Source organism: Sturnira hondurensis, unplaced genomic scaffold (genome assembly GCF_014824575.4).
Source record: "Sturnira hondurensis isolate 20B ecotype Veracruz unplaced genomic scaffold, ASM1482457v3 Scaffold0006213, whole genome shotgun sequence".
NCBI lineage: Eukaryota > Metazoa > Chordata > Mammalia > Chiroptera > Phyllostomidae > Sturnira > Sturnira hondurensis.
The window spans coordinates 3,980,087-4,001,837 of record NW_028078844.1 but is presented as its reverse complement, the minus strand read 5'-3'; the positions used below and the strand labels follow the sequence as shown (position 1 = coordinate 4,001,837).

Genomic DNA, 21,751 nt, shown 5'->3' with positions numbered 1-21,751 from the left:
GTTTCCTCAAAAAAACTAAAAATGGAACTGCCTTTTGACCTGGCAATTCCGCTGCTGGGATTATACCCTCAGAATCCTGAAACACCAATTCAAAAGAACCTATGCACCCCAAAGTTCATAACAGCACAATGTACAATAGCCAAGTGCTGGAAACAGTCTAAAGGCCCATCAGTAAATGAGTGGATCAAAAAACTATGGTACATTTACACAGTGGAATTCTACACAGCAGAAAGAAGGAATGCCTACCCTTTGCGACAGCATGGATGGAACTGGAGAGCATTATGCTGAGTGAAATAAGCCAGGCGGTAAAAGACAAATACCATATGATCTCACCTATAGTGAAACCTAATCAACAAAACAAACAAGCTAGCAAAATAGTACCAGAGACATGAAAATAAATTACCGACTGACAGTAACCAGAGAGGAGGGGAGAGGGGGATAGTGGGGGAAGGGAAAGGTCAAGTCAAGGAACATGTAAAGGACCCATGGACAAGGACAATGCGGAGGAGATTGAATGGGGGGGTAGGCAGGGCATGGGAAAGCACTGGGGAAAAATGGGGGCAACTGTAATTGAACAACAACAAAAAAATATAAAAAAAAGAATGGCCCTAAGTAAGATGTAAAATTCTCACAATTATTTATGAACACCCAAATACAAAAAAAAAATCTAAAAGATATTGTTTCCACTGTTCTAGGCTAGATTATGCTGCAGTAACAATACAAGCTCCAAATCTTAATGCCCTAAAATAACAAGAGTTCATTTCTGATCCATGCGTGCTACAGATTCACGTGGGTCAAAAGACTGGGGCAGAGGTGAGAGACCCTGTGCCATGTCTCTTCACTCTAGGAACAAGGCTAAGAGAACCTCCTCACCTGGGGCTGGTTGTCAGGGCAGAGGAAAAGAGGTTCTAGCAAATTATATACTAGCTCTTAAATCTTTTTTCCAGATGTGACAAGCATAGCTTCTCAAGTTTTATTCACTAAAGCAAGACACATGGCTACACTAGTGTAAACGTGATGGGAAAATGCAACCAAACTTGTGCCCATACAAGAGCCAGCAATACTTGGTAAATAGAACTAGTGAGAAATGAATGGGTAACAGTTTAAATTTTTTCAAATACCCAGGTGCCTGTAAAGTGTAGGCAATATGTCTATCTGTGTGGAGTTCTCTCTCCTTGCAGATATACTCAGTATCTTAACCTGAAAATCTTGGCAGAAGTGCAAACACGTTAGTAATGCAGCTTTCCATTAAAGCTCTATTCTTTTCTCAGGGCTGCATATGTTCAGCAGAATTAAGTGTATGTGAAAATTTTGGTGGATTCCACTGAAAATAATCAGCTGACTTCACCTCATGGGGAACTGCAAAACTGAAAGCATTATTTATCAATTACAGTTGTTCTTGAGGATGCTTCCTTGAGTTAAAACCAAAGTAACATAAATCAACACTGTAAGCATATTACAAAAAACTGTCCTAAAAGAGGACTGTATTTTGAATTCCTTTATAACTGCCTCAGTATTTTTAAATAAAAACTTAAACACAATGGACCATCTAAAATAGCGCAATGCCCCCAATGTTCATAGCAGCACAATTCACGATAGCCAAGAGTTGGAAGCAACCTAGATGCCCATCGGTCAATGACTGGATTAAAAAACTATGGTACATTTACACAATGGAATTCTATGCCGCAGAAAGGAAGAAGGAACTACTACCCTTTGCAACATCATGGATGGAACTGGAAAGCATTATGCTGAGCAAAATAAGCCAGGCAGTGAAAGACAAATACCTATGATATCACCGTTAACAGAAATCTAAACAAACCAAACAAGCAAGCAAAATACGACCAATGACACTCAAATATGGAACAGGCTGACAGGGTCCAGAGGGGAGAGGGGAGAGAATCATAGGGGAAAAGGGAATGGACTCACATGAACAAGTATAAAGGACACATGGACAATAACTAAGGGTGGGGGTGGAAAGGGGAGGGAGGCGGGGAGCATGGGGCGGGGGGCGGGCAGGGTTGGGAATATAAGACAGAAAGCTGTACTTGAACAAGAATTAAATAAAAATTATATTAAAATAAAATAAAATAAATAAAATAGTGCAATGCATTTATTTTCAGCATCTCCAACCTTCCCTTCAATGACATGAAACAAGAATAAAGATGGCTAACCTAGACATGCAGATGGAAAAAACAGTACTTATGTGAATGTCTGAAAAAACTTACATTCTTTTCTGAACATAGAAGAGAATTCTTAAGTACTAACAATATTACATACAAATGTTGTCCCCCATATTATTATTATAGCTGCTTTTGTTAAACTTTAAAGAATTTACCCATCTCACTATATCTTCTTCTCAACATTTTATTGTCAAATTTCTCTCATTATTTCAGAAATAAACATGACATAAATTCCTTAGACCTATGCATTCACCATTTTTATTTACTTTTTGTTTTACATTAATCATGTAAAAGAACTTACTTTATCACTTAATAGATTCTCATTCCCATAACATTTTTCCCCTTCCCTCCAGGATAATGCTCAAGAAATATCTAGGAGGCTTCCTGGAAATCTGGGCACAGTGGGGAGGGGCAAGTGTGTGTGTTGTAGGGGAGGTGACTGTGGTATTAGTGTTAGGATTAGCCTAAAAGAACACTGCATACAATAGGGCAATTAATAATCTCTGTCCCACAGGACCCCTACCACATCAGTCCTTCAGTCCCAGAGTCCTGAATCTGTCTTTCTTTGACCTTTTAGGATTTATGAAAGAGAACTTGGGGAGAAGGCATAAGAGCAGAGGGCCAGAAAACTCTGGCACTCTACCTTACTGGAAATCCTCTCTCTCTCTGGACGTTACCTAGAGGAGAAACAAATTAGAAAGTCTGCCTTTCTACTTACTTTGCTTTGTTTCTGGCTTCTAGTGCCTTTAGAAACAAAAAGTGAGGGGCAGGAATGGAGAGAGAGGAATATATTGGAATAAGATGTAGGCAGATGATGCCTAAAGATGACAAAAGTATTCATTTATTTCCTACAATTTCAGTCACCAGCCATGGTCAGGTGAGTAAAAAGCACCAAGTACTCCTGCAATAGCACTTGGTCACTGGCCATAATGAGGTGAGTAGAAGGGGGCTGGCAAATGCACCATATTCTTCATGGGTTCATTGGCTGTGGCTAAGAACATGTGACTCTCAGAAGAGCTACCATATTCATCCTTGCTGGATAATGGAGCCACGTCTGCCAGCCCAATCACCTGTCTGACATTAGGTATCATTCCCGAACAACACAAAAAGAGGGCTCAGTTTTCCAATGGTTACAGGGAGCCCGAGTCCACAAGCAGTCCTGCAGAAACCAGCCACTGGAGTTGATGGTGGTCTGGACAGATTATTCAAAAGGCTCAGCAGAAATGTTAAGCAATACATAGGCCTTCATAAAGACTCATCAGTAGCAGAAGAGCAGGAAAAATTTGACTTGGGTAGATTTAGAGGCCGCTTACTTTTTACCTTTTCCCTCACACAGGCTCAACACTTTATGTCTGTTTTTCCTGATACTAAGCAGGGTGGGTGCAATGGGCTTCTAGCCAAAGATGAAAATCCAGGTGGTAGTGGCCAAGGTCTTAGGGCCATGAATTGTCCACTGGACATATATGAAGGTGAGTAATTTGCCACAGACAGCAAGCATCAACCTAGTTTTTCATTGTTCTTGAGGTTTCAGTTCTTGAAGATGTACTGATTCTCCTCCAATATGACTTACCAGTTCCTTTATCAAAAGCAGGTAGGAAGGCCCTGGCTGGGTGACTCAGTTCTTTGGAGCATCATTGTCCACACACCAAAAGGTTGTTGATTCGATTTCTGGTTAGAACACACTCCTAGGTTGTGGATTTGATTCCGGTAGCAGTGCAAATGTTGCAGGCAACTGATCAATGCTTCTCTCACATAGGTTCACATCAATATTTCTCTTTCTCTCTCTACCCCCACCCCCCTCCTTCTTCCTCTCTCTCTCAACTTAATAAAACATATCCTGGGATGAGGATTAAAACAAAAAGAAACAGGTAGGAAGGCCCTGACACAGAGAGATGTTCAAGCTATGTAGACAAAGACAGTGTAGTCTTCAGCATCATTTTCTTGGCTTGAACTAAGTGACAGCCATGGCCATGAAAGCTGCATGCTTGAAGTTGAGGGCACTGAAGGGCCACAGGGGCCAATGTGGGGAGAGGCCAGCACACACACATCACTTCTGGCCAAGCACAGGCCCAACAACAGGTGGCAGGTAATCTGGTACAGGGACAATTTTCAAAGGTACAGTTAATTAACCTAGTACCTAAATAGGTTGAGTATCTTCACAAGCTGCCCTCAGGAAAGTAGTCTGATTTCCCTTCACATACCAAGTAATGTAGGAGACCATTCTGCCTGACATGGGCCCAGCCCCCTTGGCAAACATTTACTGCAAAGAAACTTCCTAAAACCCATGCTAAACCTTCCAAGGATGAGTGTAACCAGTTGAACCACTTTTGCCTTTTCATTTGCAAATATCCTTCTTCTGTGATGTGATTAGTGGCATCATCTTCTTTATTTTCTGTAAAAGGTAACCACATAAAGCAACCTGTGCACAGTAAATGAGGACCATCATGTAATGTGCCCAGAAACCCAATAAAGGCCAGTCGGGGCAAGGGCCAAGGCTTTTGCCATGCTGTCCCTTTTCTTCCACAAGACTCGGTAGCCTGTGTGAATGTCTCATTCCATCCATAATGACACAAACACTGTGGGCTGGTGTTGGCATCTAAGTAGTACTGCAGGAGTTGGGCTACAGATTCCCTGTAATAATAGCAATCTTGTCAGATTCTGGAAGGCTGTAGTCTGAGAACCAGATGAAGAAGTTAAAGGCCTGCTCCTGGTGATGAAAGATTCGGGGCATGCATTCTGGCCATTCATATAAAACATCTGACCCTATATTCTTTAATGATTCACTTATTTCTGCAGTAGGAGTTTGTTTAAAAGAAGACCTTGAACTTGTAGTCTGTCCTGAGATATCTGAACTCTTTCACTGCTAGTTGATAGGAACCTCAGGAAATCTGCACTGTAGATTTCAGCCCTTAAGCATCGCTATTAGGAGGTGATATTCTAAAAGTCGGTGTCCCAGAATGTGGGACTATTTTTGTTGATGAACCCCACACCTTCAGTCAAGTGCCTAAGCATTGGCCCAGACTTGAGTTCCAGTGAGAAGAAGGCCCTATCAGCCTAGGCACTCACTGTCTCTAATTCCAGACTGAAGAAAGTCCTTGAAGAGATCACCTTCAGTGGCCATGGCCTTACCACTTCCTTCACCTCTGCCANACCTCAGGAAACCTGCACTGTAGATTTCAGCCCTTAAGCATCGCTATTAGGAGGTGATATTCTAAAAGTTGGTGTCCCAGAATGTGGGACTATTTTTGTTGATGAACCCCACACCTTCAGTCAAGTGCCTAAGCATTGGCCCAGACTTGAGTTCCAGTGAGAAGAAGGCCCTATCAGCCTAGGCACTCACTGTCTCTAATTCCAGACTGAAGAAAGTCCTTGAAGAGATCACCTTCAGTGGCCATGGCCTTACCACTTCCTTCACCTCTGCCACCTCATTTGCTCTCTCAACCTCTACTGCTCTCCACATGGACATCAGTGCATCATCTTCTCTTGTATCTCCTTCTGCTCCATTCTTCTTCCTCCAGCATTCTTGTCTCCACCTGCTTTTCACCTACCACTTCCATTACTGTCTTCATCTCTTCTGCTTCCATTGAGAATATGGCACACTTGTCAGTCATCACCTTTTTAGCCAAACTCCCACACCAGCTGTATCCTGGGACCTGGGCCCCATTATGAATCAGATCTCTGTAGGGAACGCCCCCCCAGCATTAACAGGATGTGGTGGGGGCCTCTGTCCTGCACACAGGTCACTCACAAGTACCAGATGTTCTAGAGAAAATTGAGGCACCAGAGGTGATGACTGGCAGGATGTGGTATCCTGAATTTTGCCACACTTTTGCCACCCAAGTCTAAAAAAGGGGGCACAAAGTCAGAATGCTCAATGAGAATTTTATTGATAATTTAAAATTACATCTGATTTCTACATATGTGGTTTAGAATTGTCCTCTAGGCAAGTTTTTCAAATGCAAAACTCAGGATCACCTGCATAAGAATTATCCAGTAGTACCTGGTAAAAATTACATTCCCAGGCCCCACCTACGGCTACTCAATCAAAATCTAGATATAAGGCCCACCTGCATGCATTTTCACATACTCTTAGGTATATTTTCTGATTCTCAAAGTTGGAAGATTTCTGGTATATTATGTGGGTTAAAAATTTTACAATACTCATCCAAATATTTGTCTTTTTTTTAAAGAGGCAAAGATCTTTCAGAGAAAAGCACTTCTATCCTGAACCCCAGCTATTCCCATATATTCTTTGTCTTCTCTCTTCCACCCTACAAAAAGGATCAATAAACTTCTCCAGACATTTGCTTATTTGTCAGAACTTTAAACTGCAACTCCTAGCCCCTGCCCCACACACCCAGATGCCGAGAATCACCTAGCACAGTAGGTATTCAATGATCCAAGAAAGTTTATTCAGTTTAATTAAATACATCAAACTGAACTGCATAATGGTTTGGCAATTGAAATGGAAACAACTTTCACTAAGAATTTACTGATAAAGCTTCAAAAAAGTCACTTCATTCTTTTAAAAAAATCTATCTAATAAATCATTTTGGTTGATGTTTCTGACCCAAATACTATTTCTTTTAAGGATGTCTCTATAGTGCTCAGCTGATACAGCACTGAAAATGAGGTCATGCATATAAATAGAACAGTGATTTGACCTGGGAACTATTCCCAAATGAGGGAAAATAGAATCCAAATGACTGCCTATCAAAGAAAGCTCTGATAAAACTCTCAGCAGATCTATCAAAGTAAATTCCAGTTCCTGCCCAGGAATCTCAGTCATGTAGAAAATACAGTTGCTAGGCTCTAGGTTGTTTATCATAAAGACTGTTTAATACTAAGGCAAGTTAGCAAATAAAAATATATTAAAATATCCAGTCAAAATTTCTTTCTAAATTCTCAAGTTAGATGTGGGCAACTGAAAATTTCTTTCTGCTGTACAGTAAATTGTCTTCTAAGATCTTCAATAACACAACTCCAATATTTCACTTTTATTTACCATTATCAGTATTAGTCTATGGCCCAATCAAAATGAATGATTCAAAGTTATTCCAAGTTATTGTTCTACTTGAACTTCATCCATTTACTCTTTATAAAAATAATTACTGAATCTATTATTTTCAAGAAACATTCTCCAGGGATTCCTGATTTACCAGAACTTTAAACATATTCCCAGAGTATGCTGAATGTTTGCTATAGTTTTCAGTAAACATATAGAATTAATTTATAAATAATGTTAGTTGATATCACAACTGTGAATAGTTTCAAGACTTACTATACAGCTATAGTAATCAAGAGGATATAGTATAGCTGAAGAATAAACAAATAGGTCAATGTAGCAGAATAGAGGTTCCAGAAATAGACCCCCTAAAATCTAGTCAACTGATCTTTGAAAAGGATGAAAAAGTAACACATGGAGCAAAGACAGTCTCTTCAACAAATGATGCTGGAACAACTGGACATCACATGCAAAAACTAAGTATCTAGACACAGACCTTACACCCTTCACAAAAATAAAGGCATTATTGATCACAAACCTAAGAATAATATAGAAAATTATAACACTTCTAAAAGAAAACTTCAATCACTTTGGGTATTATAATTACCTTTTCAGATACAACAACAAACACATAATCTATAAAAGAACTAATAAAGTAAACTTCATCAAAATTAAAAACATCTGTCAAAGACAGTATCAGGAAAATGAGAAGACAAGCCACAGACTGGGAGAAAACATTTGCAAAAGACACATCTGGTAAAGGACTGTTACACAAATATTTAAAGAACTCCTAAAATTCAATAATGAAAAAACAACCTTATTTTAAAAAAATAGTCCAAAGACCTTAACAGATACCTCATCAAAGCAGATATACAGAAGGAAAAATTTATATGAAAAGATCTTCATATTATATGTCATCAGGCAAATGAAAATTAAAACAACATAAGATACCATTACACATCTATTAGAATGGCCAAAATCCAGACACTGACAACAAATGCTGATGAGGATGTGAAGCAACAAAATCTCTCATTCACTGCTGCTGAGAAAGCAAAATGGTAAAGCCTACTTGTAAGACATTTTGGTGGTTTCTTACAAAACTAAACATACCCTTACTATATGATCCAGCAGTTGTGCTCCTGGGCGTTTACCTGAAGGGGTTGAAAACTTATGCCCACTCAAACACCTACACACAGATGTTTATAGCAACTTTATATAAAATCACTGAAACTTGGAGGCAACCAAGAGGTCCTTTAGTAGGTGAATAGATAAACTGTGGTACATCCAGGAATAAATTAGCATTTTACACTAAGAAGAAATGAATGATCAAGCCATGTCAAGACATGGAGACTTAAATGTGTATTTCTAAGTGAAGGAAGCAAATCTGAAAGAGCCAATGATTCCAGCTATATGACATTCTGGAAAAAGTAGCACTGTAGAGACCATAAAAAGACCAGTTTTGTGTGACTGAGGAGATAGGATAAACAGGCTGAATATAGATTATTTTTAGGGCAGTGAAAATACTCTGTATATTATTATAATGATGGATATGTGTCATTATACACTTACCCAAACCCACAGACTGTGAAATCAAGAGTGAACCACAAGGTAAATTATGAGCTTGGCTATTATGCTGTGTTGATGTAGGTTCATTCTTGGTAAAAATACGCCATTCTGGTGATATTTATAATTCCAAAGATTATGGGGGGCAGAAGATATATGGTAAAATATATACCTTTCTTCCAATTTTATTGTAAATCTAAAACTGCTTTAAAAATAGTTTTTTTTTCTTAAAGTAGATAGTACAGCCCGATTAGTAAATCAAGTAGAGATATTTTATTAAAAATTCATTTTTAGAAGAACATAATCTAACCTCCATAAATCCTATTAGCCTCAGATATCTGTGGAATTACTTTCTTTTTCCAGGTTAAGTATAGTTTAGATAGAAAGCATTCCCCAGCCCCTCCTCCACGAGTCAAACTTGTCATGTTTCCACATCCATTTTTCAAGCCGTATCTGTTATGAAAGTAATCATCCCCAGTCCTTCAGTACAATATCATCTTTGCTTCTTTTAGAGTCCCAATACAACTTAGCTTCTGCATCTCTTACACTGCAGTCACTTGCATTCATCCTTTCTCTACGACCTTCCTGTCTAGATGGCTGTCATTTAACTTGGAAGGCAAGTACAATACCTTAGTTATCTTTTTCAAGTCCTACAGGAGCTAGCACAGTGCAGGTATCATAGACACTTAGAGGACTATGACTGAGTCCAATTGTATTATAAACATCTATATCAAGAGCTAGGTCAATATAGATAATGTATAAATTAGCTTTCAAAAGCAATGTCATTGTTAAATGACTCCAATATATGTCTCTTCTATCAAATTAGGTTAAGCCTGCATAGTGCCAAAATAAAAATATATTCCAATGATCAGGTGATTTGCATAAACAATGCAATGAAAATATTTCCATTAAATAGACAAAATTGACTACTTCCTTCATGGTTCCAACATTGACTCAAGCCTCTTGTATATACCTTGCCAGCCTGGAAAGGTATGTATTTAAATTATGACAAGAGTACTAACTAACTCCTAAAAGAGACCGGAGAGTCCTCCTTGTCCTTTCTACCATATAAAGACACAGCAAGAAGACAGTCATCTGTGAAGTAGGAAGTTAGCCCTCACTAGATACTCAATCTTCCAGCATCTTGATCCTGAACTTCCCAAACTCCAGACTGTGAAAAGTAAGTTTCTGTTGTTTAAAAGCCACCCACTCTATGGTATTTTTGTTACAGCAGACTGAATGGACTAAGACAATCTTCTTCCCTCCCCTCATGGCAAATTCTCGAACATACGTTATCTAGCCTTCATCTTCTTTCACATGAATGACTCCAGATATGTCACCTGCAACAAAAATGTGAGGCAATACCACTGTTCCCATTTTATGGAAGTAGAAGTAGATCATATGACTTAATTTTTAAAGAATTAAAAATAGCTTTTCAGCCTTAATATCTTATACCCTTCCCCCTACACTTAACTGTCATTGACTGCACTGTCATAAGCAACTTCAGCAGTCCTCATCTGGCCTCTTCCTAAAGGTCAAATGACCTCCTTTTATCAGATGCCTGAAATATACACCATTCTTTTAAGGCAGTGACACTAGTACTAAGTGGAAAAGGGAGATGCACAAAGTTTTCATTTTATGACAGCAGAAAAAAATCTGTATAATACTAAAGTTTGAGTATCAAATAAAAAACCTTTAAAATACTGCTTTGGATTATCTTAATAACAGCATTAAGTTTTTACTGACATTTTTAATTGTATTTTTCATTACCATTCATCTCCTTGATACCCTCTTCCACCTCCACCCAATTCCCTAACTGCTGCAATCACCACACTGCTGTCCATGTTCATGAGTCGTTTTTCTTTTTTGCTCAGTCCCTCTATTCTCTAACCCTCCCTCCCCAAGAGCTATCAGTTTGCACTCTATCTATGGTCTATTTTATTTGTTAGTTCAGTTTGTTCATTAGATTCACATATGAGTGAAATCATGTGGTACTTGTTTTTCTCTGACTGGATTATTTCACTTAGCATACTGTTCTCCCAGTCCATCCAAAGAAGAGCATTATTTTAATAGGTAGCTTTCACAAATTCTAACACACAGGCACACATACACAAACACACACATACACAAAAGAAAATCAGCAGTCTAATAAGAATTTTGCTATAGTGGTTCCTTTTTTATTTATTTAATTGTTATTCTATTACAGCTGTCCCAGTTTTTCTCCCTTTGCCATCTTCCACCAAGACCAACTCCCCTTCTGCAGTCAGTACCCACACAGGTGTCCATGTCCATAGGTGATTCATACATGTTTTTTGATGAGTCCCTTCCCCTTCTTTCTACCATTATCCTGCTTCCTCCTCTTCTCTGGCCACTCTCAGTATGTTCCATATTTCCATGTCCCTGGTTCTATTTTGTTCATTAATTTATTTTGTCCATTAGATTTGTCTTACAACTAAGATCACTTGATACTTGTCTTTCACCAACTAGCTTATTTCACTTACCATAATAGTCTCCAGTTCCACCCATGTTCTCCCAAAAGGTAGGAGTTCCGTTTTTTTGTTGTTGTTGTTGTTGCTGTTGTTGTTTGTTTGTTTTTCTTTCTGCTGAGTAGTATTCTGTTGTGTAAATGTACTAGAGTTTTTTTATCTGCTTATCTACTGATGGGCACTTATCTTGTTTCTAACACTTGCCTATTGTAAATAGTGCTGCTATGAGCACTGGGGTGCGTAAATTCTTTTAAATTGGTGTTTCTGGATTCTTAGGGTGTATTCACAGCAGTGGAATGGCTGGGTCAAAAGCCAGTTCCACTTTTAGGTTTTTTTTTAATATTTTATTTATTTATCGTTAGAGGGGAAGGGAAGGAGAGAAGAAGAGAAACATCAATGTATGGTTGCCTTTCCTGCGTCCCCTGCTGGGAGTTGGCCTGCAGGGAACCAGCCTGCAACCCAGGCATGTGCCCTGACTGGGAATCGAACCGCGATCCTCTGGTTCGCAGGCCCATGCTCAATCCACTGAGCTACACCAGCCAGGCCACTTTTAGCTTTTTGAGGAAACTCCATACTGTTTTCCACAATGGCTGGACCAGTCTGCATTCCCACTAACAGTGCACTAGGATTCCCTCCACCACACATCCTAGCCAGCACTTGATCTTTGTTGATTTATTAATGATAGCTAGTTTGGCAGGTGTGAGGTGGTATCTCATTGTGTTTTTACTTTGCATCTCCCTGATGGCTAGTGGTGTTGAGCATCTTTTCATATGTCTCTGGGCCATCTGTATGTCCTCTTTGGAGAACTGTCTATTCAGGTACTTTGCCCATTTTTTAATTGGATTGTTTGTCTTCCTTGTTTTGAGTCATTAGTTCTTTATATATTTTGAGGATCAAACCCATTTTTGATATATCATTGGCAAATATATCCTCCCTTATGGTCAGTTCCTTTTTCATTTTTATGATATTTTCTTTAGCCCTGCAAAAGCTTTTTAATTTGATGTAGTTTCGTTTATTTTTTTTTCCTTGACTTCCCTTGCCCTAGGAAATGTATTGGCAAAAATATTGCTACATGGGACATCTGAAATTTTCCTGCCTATGTTCTCCTCTAGAACTTTTATGATGTCACAGCTTATATTTAAGTATTTCATCCATTTTGAGTTTATTCTGGTGTATGGTATAAGGTGGTGGTCTAGTTTCATTTTCTTTCCTAATGTACCACTTCAGTTCCCAGAGTACCATTTATTGAAAAGGCTATTTTTTACTCCATTGTATGCTCATGCCCCCTTTGTCAATTATTAATTGACCATAGAGACATGGGTTTAGTTCTGGGCTCTCTATTATTTTCCACTGATCTGTATGTCTATTCTCATGCCAGTACCAGACTATTTTGATTATAATGGCCTGTAGTACAGTTTTATATCAGGTATTGTGATGTCTCCAACTTTTTCCTTCTTTCTCAAGATCGCTGAGGGTATCTGAGGTCTTTTTCGGTGCCATACATTTTTGGAATATTTGTTCTAGATCAGTGAATTATACCATTGGTATTTTAATACGGATTGCTTTCACTGTATAGATTGCTTTGGTTGGTATGGATATTTTAATGATGTTAATTCTTCCTATCCATGAACACAGTATATGCTTCCATTTATTTGTATCTTCCTCAATTTCTTTCTTGAGTGTTCAGTAGGTTTCCGAGCACAGGTCTTTTACCTGCTTGGCTAAATTTATTCCTATTTACTTTATTTTTCTTGTTGCTAGAGTAAATGGGATTTTTTCCTAGTTTCTCTTTTTGGCATTTCATTGCTGGTGTACAAAACTGCCATCGATTTCTGAATATTGACTTTGTATCCCACTACTTCACTGCTTCAGTGATTTCTTACAATTTTCCAGCTTATTCGAAACCACGTTAACAATTTCAAATCTTGAAAAATGCATTAAAATGTATAAACATTCACAACCAAATACTTGAATTTAAGATAAAATTAAATGATCATTTTTGTACTTTCAAAAACATTTATAAAAATAAACATATACCCCAATCATTAATGGGGAATCGACAGGGTTGAATTGCACTTTGGCAACATTTTCCAAGACAACTACATATTGTTCCAGCATTGGGTATTTATAATCTTAGAATCTCATGGAATAAAGTGACCTTTTAAGAATTTCTCTTATGTATGAGGGGCGGAGCCTTAGGTGTTCACCGGGGCCAGGCGACTGAGTCGCTGGGTTGTGACATTGTATGTGGGGGCAGGGTAGAGAGGAAAAAATAATGGCACTTTGTTCTGCTCCACTCTCTCTCAGATTTCTGTTCCCTCTGCAGCTTCCCACAAGCAAATTGGGCTCCTCTGGTGCTGGTTCCCAGGTGTGTGGGCCCCTGTACTCTCCAGGACCCTGTGGGTCTCTCCAACAAACTCTCTGTGAGCCTGGGGGCCTCTCCCAGCCCCTCAACCCTGAGAAAGTCTTTTCAGTTGGTGCTTTCAGGAATACTATGGGAAGTACAGAATCTAAAGAACTTGTGACAAATGGACATGAATGAAAGGGGAGGAATGGTGGGAGAGGGGTGTGCAGGGTGGAGGGGAGTAAAGGGGGGAATGGGACAACTGTAATGGCATAATCAATAAAATATATTTAAAATTTTTTTCTTTCCCATCAAAAGACTGTAGTTTGTCTTTGAATCACTCCAATGACCAGAGCATACAGTTGCAGCCAGTCTATTTCATTGTTGGGACACTGATGTTCATGAGGATCTTCCACTGGGCTGAAATTACTTTCCTAACTTCTGCAGAGAAATCCCCTTTAGTCCTCTGGAGCCAAAGAAAGCAAGTCTTTACTATTAAGTACACATATATTAAAGATGGAGGTGTAGATACATACACTTTGCCTCCTCACACAACCAAAAGAAGGACAACGACAAATTTTTAAAAATAATCAGAACTGCCAGAAAATCAAATTGTATGAAAGTCTGACAACCAAGGAGTTAAAGAAGAAACATTCATCCTGACAGGTAGGATGGGTGGAGATGGGCAGCCAGGATGGAGTGGACTTGTGGCGAAATGGTAGGTGGAGGACCGGGGCAGGCAAGGCAGTGGCTGGAGGACCAGGTGAGGCAATGGCTGGCAGAGCAGGTGGTCCCACATTTGTATGAGGATAAATCAGGAGGAACAACTGTGAAGCAAGACAGACCACACAACCAGGGGTTCCAGTGAGGGGAAATGAAGCCTCAAAACCTCTCATTGAAAAAACCTGTGGGGGTTGAGGTGGCAGGAGAAACTCCCAGCCTCACAGGAGAGTTCATTGAAGAAACCCACAGGATCCTAGAACGTACACAAAACCACCCACCCAGGAATCAGCACCAGAAGGGCCCAATTTGCTTGTGGGTAGTGGAGGAAGTGATTGAAAGCCAGCTGAGAGCTGAGCAAAAGGCATTGAACTAAGCAAACAATTAGAACAGGAACAGATTCATAGAAATAGAGATCATATGGAGGGTTATCAGTGGGGGTGGGGAGGGGAGAGAATAGGGAAAATGTACTGGAAATACAAAGCATAAATGGTAGGTACAAAATAGATGGGGGGGGTGGTTAAGCATAGTGTGGGAAATGGAGAAGCCAAATAACTTAGATGTGTGATCCATGGACATGAATTAAGGTGGGGGAATGCTGGTGGGAGGGGGGGTACAGGGTGGAGGGGAATAAAAGGGAGAAAAAGATGGACTACTGTAATAGTATTCACTATTGGTTTTAATAGCTAATCAATAAAGTATATTAAAAGGAAAAGTACTGCAGATTTGTTGAGTGACTTTAAAAAAGAGACTAGTTATAGTCTTAACTCTATGCTAAAATTCAAATTGTAATTTAAAAATTCAAACTCACCCTCCAACTATAATATCAAGGACCTCTGCTTCATTATAAAGACCTTTTGCTATTAGCTTTTTAAAAAAGACTTTAAACAGAGGAGGGAAGGGAGGGAGAAAGAGAGGGTGAGAAACATTGATTGTTTGCCTTTACGCCCCTAACCGATGACCTGGCCCACAACCCGGGCATATGCCCTGACTGGGAATCGAACCAGCAACCTTTGGGTTTATGGGCTGAATCCACTGAACCACACCAGCCAGTGTGCTATTAGCTCTTTTTACCCTTGAACAATCTTATGACATACCATTGTTCTTATTTTAAAGGTATAAAATTTGCCTGGTGATTGTCGAAATTACTAGATAGAGGATACCAATTAGTGAAATAGACATACACAAACGCTAGAACAATCTTTGGTCCTAGTTCTACTTCTGACTAATTAAGAACACCAGCTAGCTATCTGATTCATAAATTATTTCAACCACTGTTTTCTAAAATACAAACTTTCAGCTGAATCAGAACTAAATTTTAACATCTGTCACTCACTAAACCAATCTTCAAAAAGGACTCAAGAGGACACAGTGCAGAGGGTTCTTCTGGAAAATAAGTAAAATATCACTGTCTTAGCTAGTTGCTAAGACAACTAGCACTGCACCTAGAACACAGTCTGTATTTAGTAAATGTGAATTCCATTTTGCTTTAAGGAATTTGCACCTTTTAAATCATGGTTGTTAACTGGCAAACACAGGGAAGATAATGTGCACAATTTCTCCTACAGAACGTCACTAATTAAAGGCTTGGTGAAAAAACGTAATACAGGCTACCAAATTCAATAAGACTTGCAAATTGCATTGAGGGTATCCTATCAGATAAGTGAGAAGTGTCTCATCTAGATCAATATTTATTTTAGTAAACTCATATAATACCCAGGAATTATAAAACTTGATGGGAATATAACTGAGATATTCATACTACAAAGCTTGTCTGAAATCCTCTGCTAAATGACTTCAGGATACAGTAAATGATTTTTTAATGACAGTAATTTTTTATAAAGAAAAGTTGATATTTTAAGTGAATTTTTAAAATAAACACATAGGAGTAAGTATTTAGGTAGCAAAACTTATAATAACAAAATGTATACTACTTAAATGCTACTTTCTCATGCTACTCATAAAGATGTTAGTTACAAGAGCAAAGATTGTTTAGCTCAGGACTTCACTTCTTCACAGCTTATGAATACACAAAAGTGAGATGTTCTGTAATGACATAAACTTCATAAGGCTAGTGAAAAATCCTTCATTTTCATCATGGGGTAACCTAGCAACACGGACCTATTACACTAAGAAATCTTGCTAGAGATTTTTATCATAAATTTCCAGGCTGTTTTACAATTGGTATGCATTTTTTTGCATTCATGCTGCTATAACAAAGTAACATACATCAGGAGCTCAAAAACAGGAATTTCTTTCTCACAGTTTTGGAGGCTGAGAAATCAGCCTCCAAAATCAAGGTACTGACCGATTTGGTTCGGTTCACTGGTGAGGGCTCCCTCCCTGGCTTGCAGATGGTCACCTGTGTCCTCACATGGCAGAGAGAGAATTCTGATTTCTTATTACTATTACTAAGGACATGAATCTCATCGTGAAGTTCCCCTGCATAATCTCACCTGAACCTAATTACCCTCCAAAGGCTTCCACCTCCAAATACCATCACACTGGGAGATGGGCTTCAAATGAATTTGGGAGGACACAAACACTCAGTCCATAACTCTTGGTATTACAAAAATCAAAGAATCCATTGCTTAGCAATCGCCAATACTCTTTAGAAAATTAGAAATCAACAGTGGGGCTCAGCTGATTGGGCACCATCCTGCAAAGTGAAATGTTGCATGTTCAATTCCCAGTCAGGGCACATCCCTGAGTTGTGGGTTTGTCCCCAGCTGGGGGCACATATGACAGGCAACTGACTGATGTTTTGCTCCCTCTCTTTCTCCCTCTGTTCTCCTCACTCTAAAATTAAGTAAATAAAATCTTTTAAGAAATCAACAGGGATAATAACAACAACCCAAAATTACTTTGAGAAATTCAGTAAGACACTATCAATTTTGATTTCTGCTTGGCAATCCAAATTATTTTACCCTTTTAATTGTTTCAGAATTTGCCCCAAGAGTGTAAAACAAAAATATTCCATAAATAGAGAAAATAATGCTGGATGTTGTATTAGAATACAAAAAGAATTAACATTTTAGGTCATAGGCATTGCACAAGCCAATATTATTTGAAGAAACACTGTTACCTTCACAAATTTCATATTGTAGCTCAGGTTATATATACAAAACTAGCCCGTGAAGATAAACTATGGGCCCATCTTCAAGAAAGAGGATCCATGAGGACTCAGTGAAGACAAGACAAATAATGTATTTCAGGGAGATATTTCTCTTGCCCCTTACTCTTACCTCTCTCCCTATGCTTCCTTTAGTCTTTCTCTGGCATACAATACAATTCTAATAACCTGAAAGAATAAATTTAAGCAAATAAACATTTTATCTTTTTTTTTCTGCTAAGCACTGGCTACCCCACCTTTTTTTTTTTAAAGAATTTTATTTACTTTCATAGAAAGAGAAGGGGAAGGAGAAAGAGAGGGAAAAAACATCAATGCATGGTTGCCTCTCATGCGCTCCCTACTGGGGACCTGGCTCAGAACCTAGGCATGTGCCCTGACTGAGAATTGAACTGTGACACTTTGATTCACAGGCCTGTGCTCAATCCACTTAGCTACACCAGCCAGGGCTAGGCTATACCATCTTTACATACATACAAACACATGCACATACAGGCATATGTATACAAAACACATACCCACTCCCCATATATACCCAGAAATACCTATTTGAAAAATGACAATTAACATTTACATTTACTGCCATAGACCAGACACTGTAATAAGCATTTTACATATATTTCATTTAAAAGCTCATACAATATAACTATGTGGTAGGTAAAATTAGTCTATTCACAGATGGCAAAACTGAAGCACAGATGTTAAGTAGTGGTTCAAAGTGGAAAGATGAAACTCCAAGCAGTGTACTTAACATAGCGCTGGGATTCCGCGGCTTTAGCTGAATGCAATGAGAGCAACAAGGAAAAGGATCCATCTTTCTCCTTGTTTGTCCCTTATCTGCAGCCTAAGTGGTTGCCAAGGGGAAAAATATAAATGAAGCAAAACCCTTGTCGGTTAATTCTTAGGGCATTATGGTATTCTGAAATTGACAATATAATCCCCCAGTAGAAGAGCTACCAGGGCAGAATACTTATCTTTGACTTTCACCTTACCTTCTAAAGTATATAAGTTAGTTCTTTTCTACTTATTCAAATTGTGCTAAATATATATACTAATTTCCATAACATTTTATAGGCTTATATGGGAGTCATGCCCTGTTCTTGAGTGATTCAAAAATGTTTATTAAGTGAATAAATGAATTGAATATTTTCAACTTCAGAAATCCCTCTTTTCTAGACTTACTTACTAGAAGAGACTGTTACTTCCTTTCCACTAAAATAGCAGCAAAAGTAAATGGCATTGAGGTTGATAGAATTCGCTAAAATGAACTGGTATAAATCTTTGGTAGCTTTTCATTTCGGAAGCAGAAAATATGTAAATCTTGGGGGGAACGTGAAACAGTCACTCTTTACTAAATGGACATGGCATTTGGTGCTGAGAAATGGAGTAAAATATTATACACATGTTTATAGAATTCCAAGAATAAACTAAGTATCTAGGTATTAAAAAAGCATTTTTACCAAAAGACAAAACAAGAAAAAAAGAAAGCATTTCATTTTTTTCCCATGCAAAATCCAATCCACACAGGAGTGATATTATTAATATTCTGCTTTATTTTCTGAAACCTGGCTGATGGTCCCGTGAACAGCCAGCTTTAGTAGCTCCATATTACCAAATGGCGAGACAAATCAAAATTCTTGAGGCATAGAGTTCTGTAGCCTTGTCACTTGATGTGAGCAGACATTTCAGCTCTTACTCAGAGGCTAAAGATGGGGATTCAAGTCTGATATAGCTCCTTCTCCAATTTACAAACTGCTAACACATCAGTGCAAAGCCTCAGGGGTCTGCACCCAGACATCTGAATCTCAAGGGCTGGCCTGCCTTTCAGTTTCCCTGAGACAATAACATGCCCACTCAGAAGTGAATACAGATCACCTTACATATAAACCATTTTATCACAGATATCTATCCTGTTTACCTCGGCATTCTGTATTTATTTTTAGGATGTACAGACTATTTTTCTACCAATTAGTTAAGGAATTATCATTAATACGAGTCTATAATTAACTGACTAAAGAGAGACTAAAGCAGAACAATATACATATGTAAATTAAATGAAATGTACATGATGTTAATAGGTTTTCTAGCCCTATTTTTATGGGCATTGTATTTACAGAGGTTTGGAGCTTACAACATCAACACAGTGTTTTCATTGGTTCTGAAGATTTTCAGAACTCAAGATATGTAGTAATTTCAAATTGCACTAATGCCAAGAGTGTTTCTAAATATATTTTACTCAGTTTCAAGAGTGGGTAGAAATAACCTACTAGCTCTGGCATCCCTGTGGGTTCTAATTCCTATTTTGGCATTTAAAGTCCGAAGGACATCCCTATATCCTTTGATGAAGTTGTTGTGTTTGGTTCCCTTTCGACTCTGGGGTGCGGGGGTTGGGAGGTGGGAGTGCAGTCTCCTGTGCACCCTCTGGCTCTATGTCTGGCCCTGGCCAAAGAAAAGCCTACGGTTCTGTATCGAAGTTTGTCCTGATGCTCATCCTCATTCGTGCTGTCTAGACACACTCGCTGGTTTCTATTTCCGGTAATCCAGTTGCCTTGTGCTCAATCCCCACACCTTGTGTCCCCTAAGAGTGAGTTTGGGTTTTAACATGGGATTTCTCTGTACCCACACCAACAGGGGGAAATATTTTATTGCTAACATTTCTCAGAGTTGCCTATGAAAGATGATTTTATTTAAAAAAGATTCATTATTCAGTTTTTACTATCTTAAAATTATATCCTATTGCTCCCTCCTTCCTAGTATGCTATTGCTATTTGTGCATAAAAAGAGTTAAGGGAGAAGATGCTAGCTGTCTGACAAAAAGGGAGGATGGCAGATGGGAGAGTCCCCAACTTTTAAGATGCGGCTTCTCAAAACTCTGAACTATGGTCATAGAGTTCTTCTCACCACTTGACAGTATAACTATAGTTATTGCTCATGTAATTTATTTATTTATTTGTTTGTTTGTTTAATCCTTACCTGAAGACATTTTTTCATTGCTTTTAGGGAGAGAAGGACACATCAATGTGAGAGAGAAGCATCATCGCTTGGTTGCCTCCTGTATGCGCCCAGACCAGGAATCAAACCTGCAACCTAGGTAAGTACCCTGACTGTGAGTCACACTGCAACCTTTTAGCCACTGGATGATACTCTGACCTACAGAGCCACACTGGCCAGGGCCTTGTAATCTAGTTTTGAAACAGTTTCTACTTTTTAAAAAAGATTTTATTTGTTTATCTTTAGAGGGGGAAGGGAAGCAGAGAGGGAGAGAAATATCAATGTGTGGTTGCCTCTCATGTGTCCCCTGCTGGGAACTGGCCTGCAACGCAATCAGGCATGTGCCCTGACTGGGAATCGAACTGCAGTCCTTTAGTTCGCAGGCCCGTGCTCAATCCACTGAGCTACACCAGCCAGGGTGCAGTTTCTACTTTTTTTTTTTTACGATTTCATCATTGTTTAGAACACAACCTAGATTTGCGAAAATGCTGTAGGCTCTAGAGTCAGACAAGCCTTAGTTAAGATTCTGATTTATGAGCTATATTACCTGGATTATTTAGCCTTTCTAAAACTTAGTTTCTGTATCTGAAAATGAAGATAATGTAACAACTCTGCATATTAGTCATGGGAGATTAAATGAGATCATATTTTATTCTCCTCCAATAAGCACTAGAGGACTTAGTTATGTACAAAAAAATACAAAATGTCACATAATGCATATTTGAATATGTCCAGATACAACTGTCTGAGAAATAGCGATGGCAGCTAAGATGGACATTTACCACCAAATACAGGTGCTGCTTTAGAATCTGCACCTTGTAAATAACAGAACTAGAGGTAAGTGAAGTTAAGAAAGCAGCTAAAGGTGAAATGATGAGAACCTTAAGGAGTGTATTTAAGATAGCACTGGGACACCATAACCTTGTCTGAATGGAATGAGAGAAGCATGAAAATGGACTCATCTTTCTCCTTTTCTCTCCCCTGTTTGTCACTGAACAGCTTGCCAGAGGCAAAACATAAATTAAGACCAAACCCACACTAGGTTGCTTCGATGTCTAATGCCAAATGCTTCGGCAGCACGTACACCCAAATTGGAACGATACAGAGACTAGCCTGGCTCCTGCACAAGGACGACATGCAAATTCCTGAAGCGTTCCATATTTAAAAATTATCTAATACCATTATTATTATCTGCATGCCATTGATTTAAAAAGTTAGCATTACGGGTTCTTTATTTTGCTCATTCTCTGTACCCTATAAAACTTGAGTGGCAAAAGCTTATAGTGTACTATTTATGTTGACTTTTACTGAATATTTGCATTTCTAATTATA

At 38.7% G+C, this 21,751-nt stretch overlaps 1 protein-coding gene and 1 pseudogene across 1 annotated transcript in view; one reads left to right on the top strand and one right to left on the bottom strand.

The window, feature by feature from the left end:
- The window catches only part of GUCY1A2 (guanylate cyclase 1 soluble subunit alpha 2), a 311,211-nt gene that overhangs the window by 80,155 nt on the left and 209,305 nt on the right, over nt 1–21,751 (bottom strand). The window lies entirely within an intron of this gene.
- On the top strand, nt 21,485–21,584 carry LOC118988284 (uncharacterized; annotated as a pseudogene).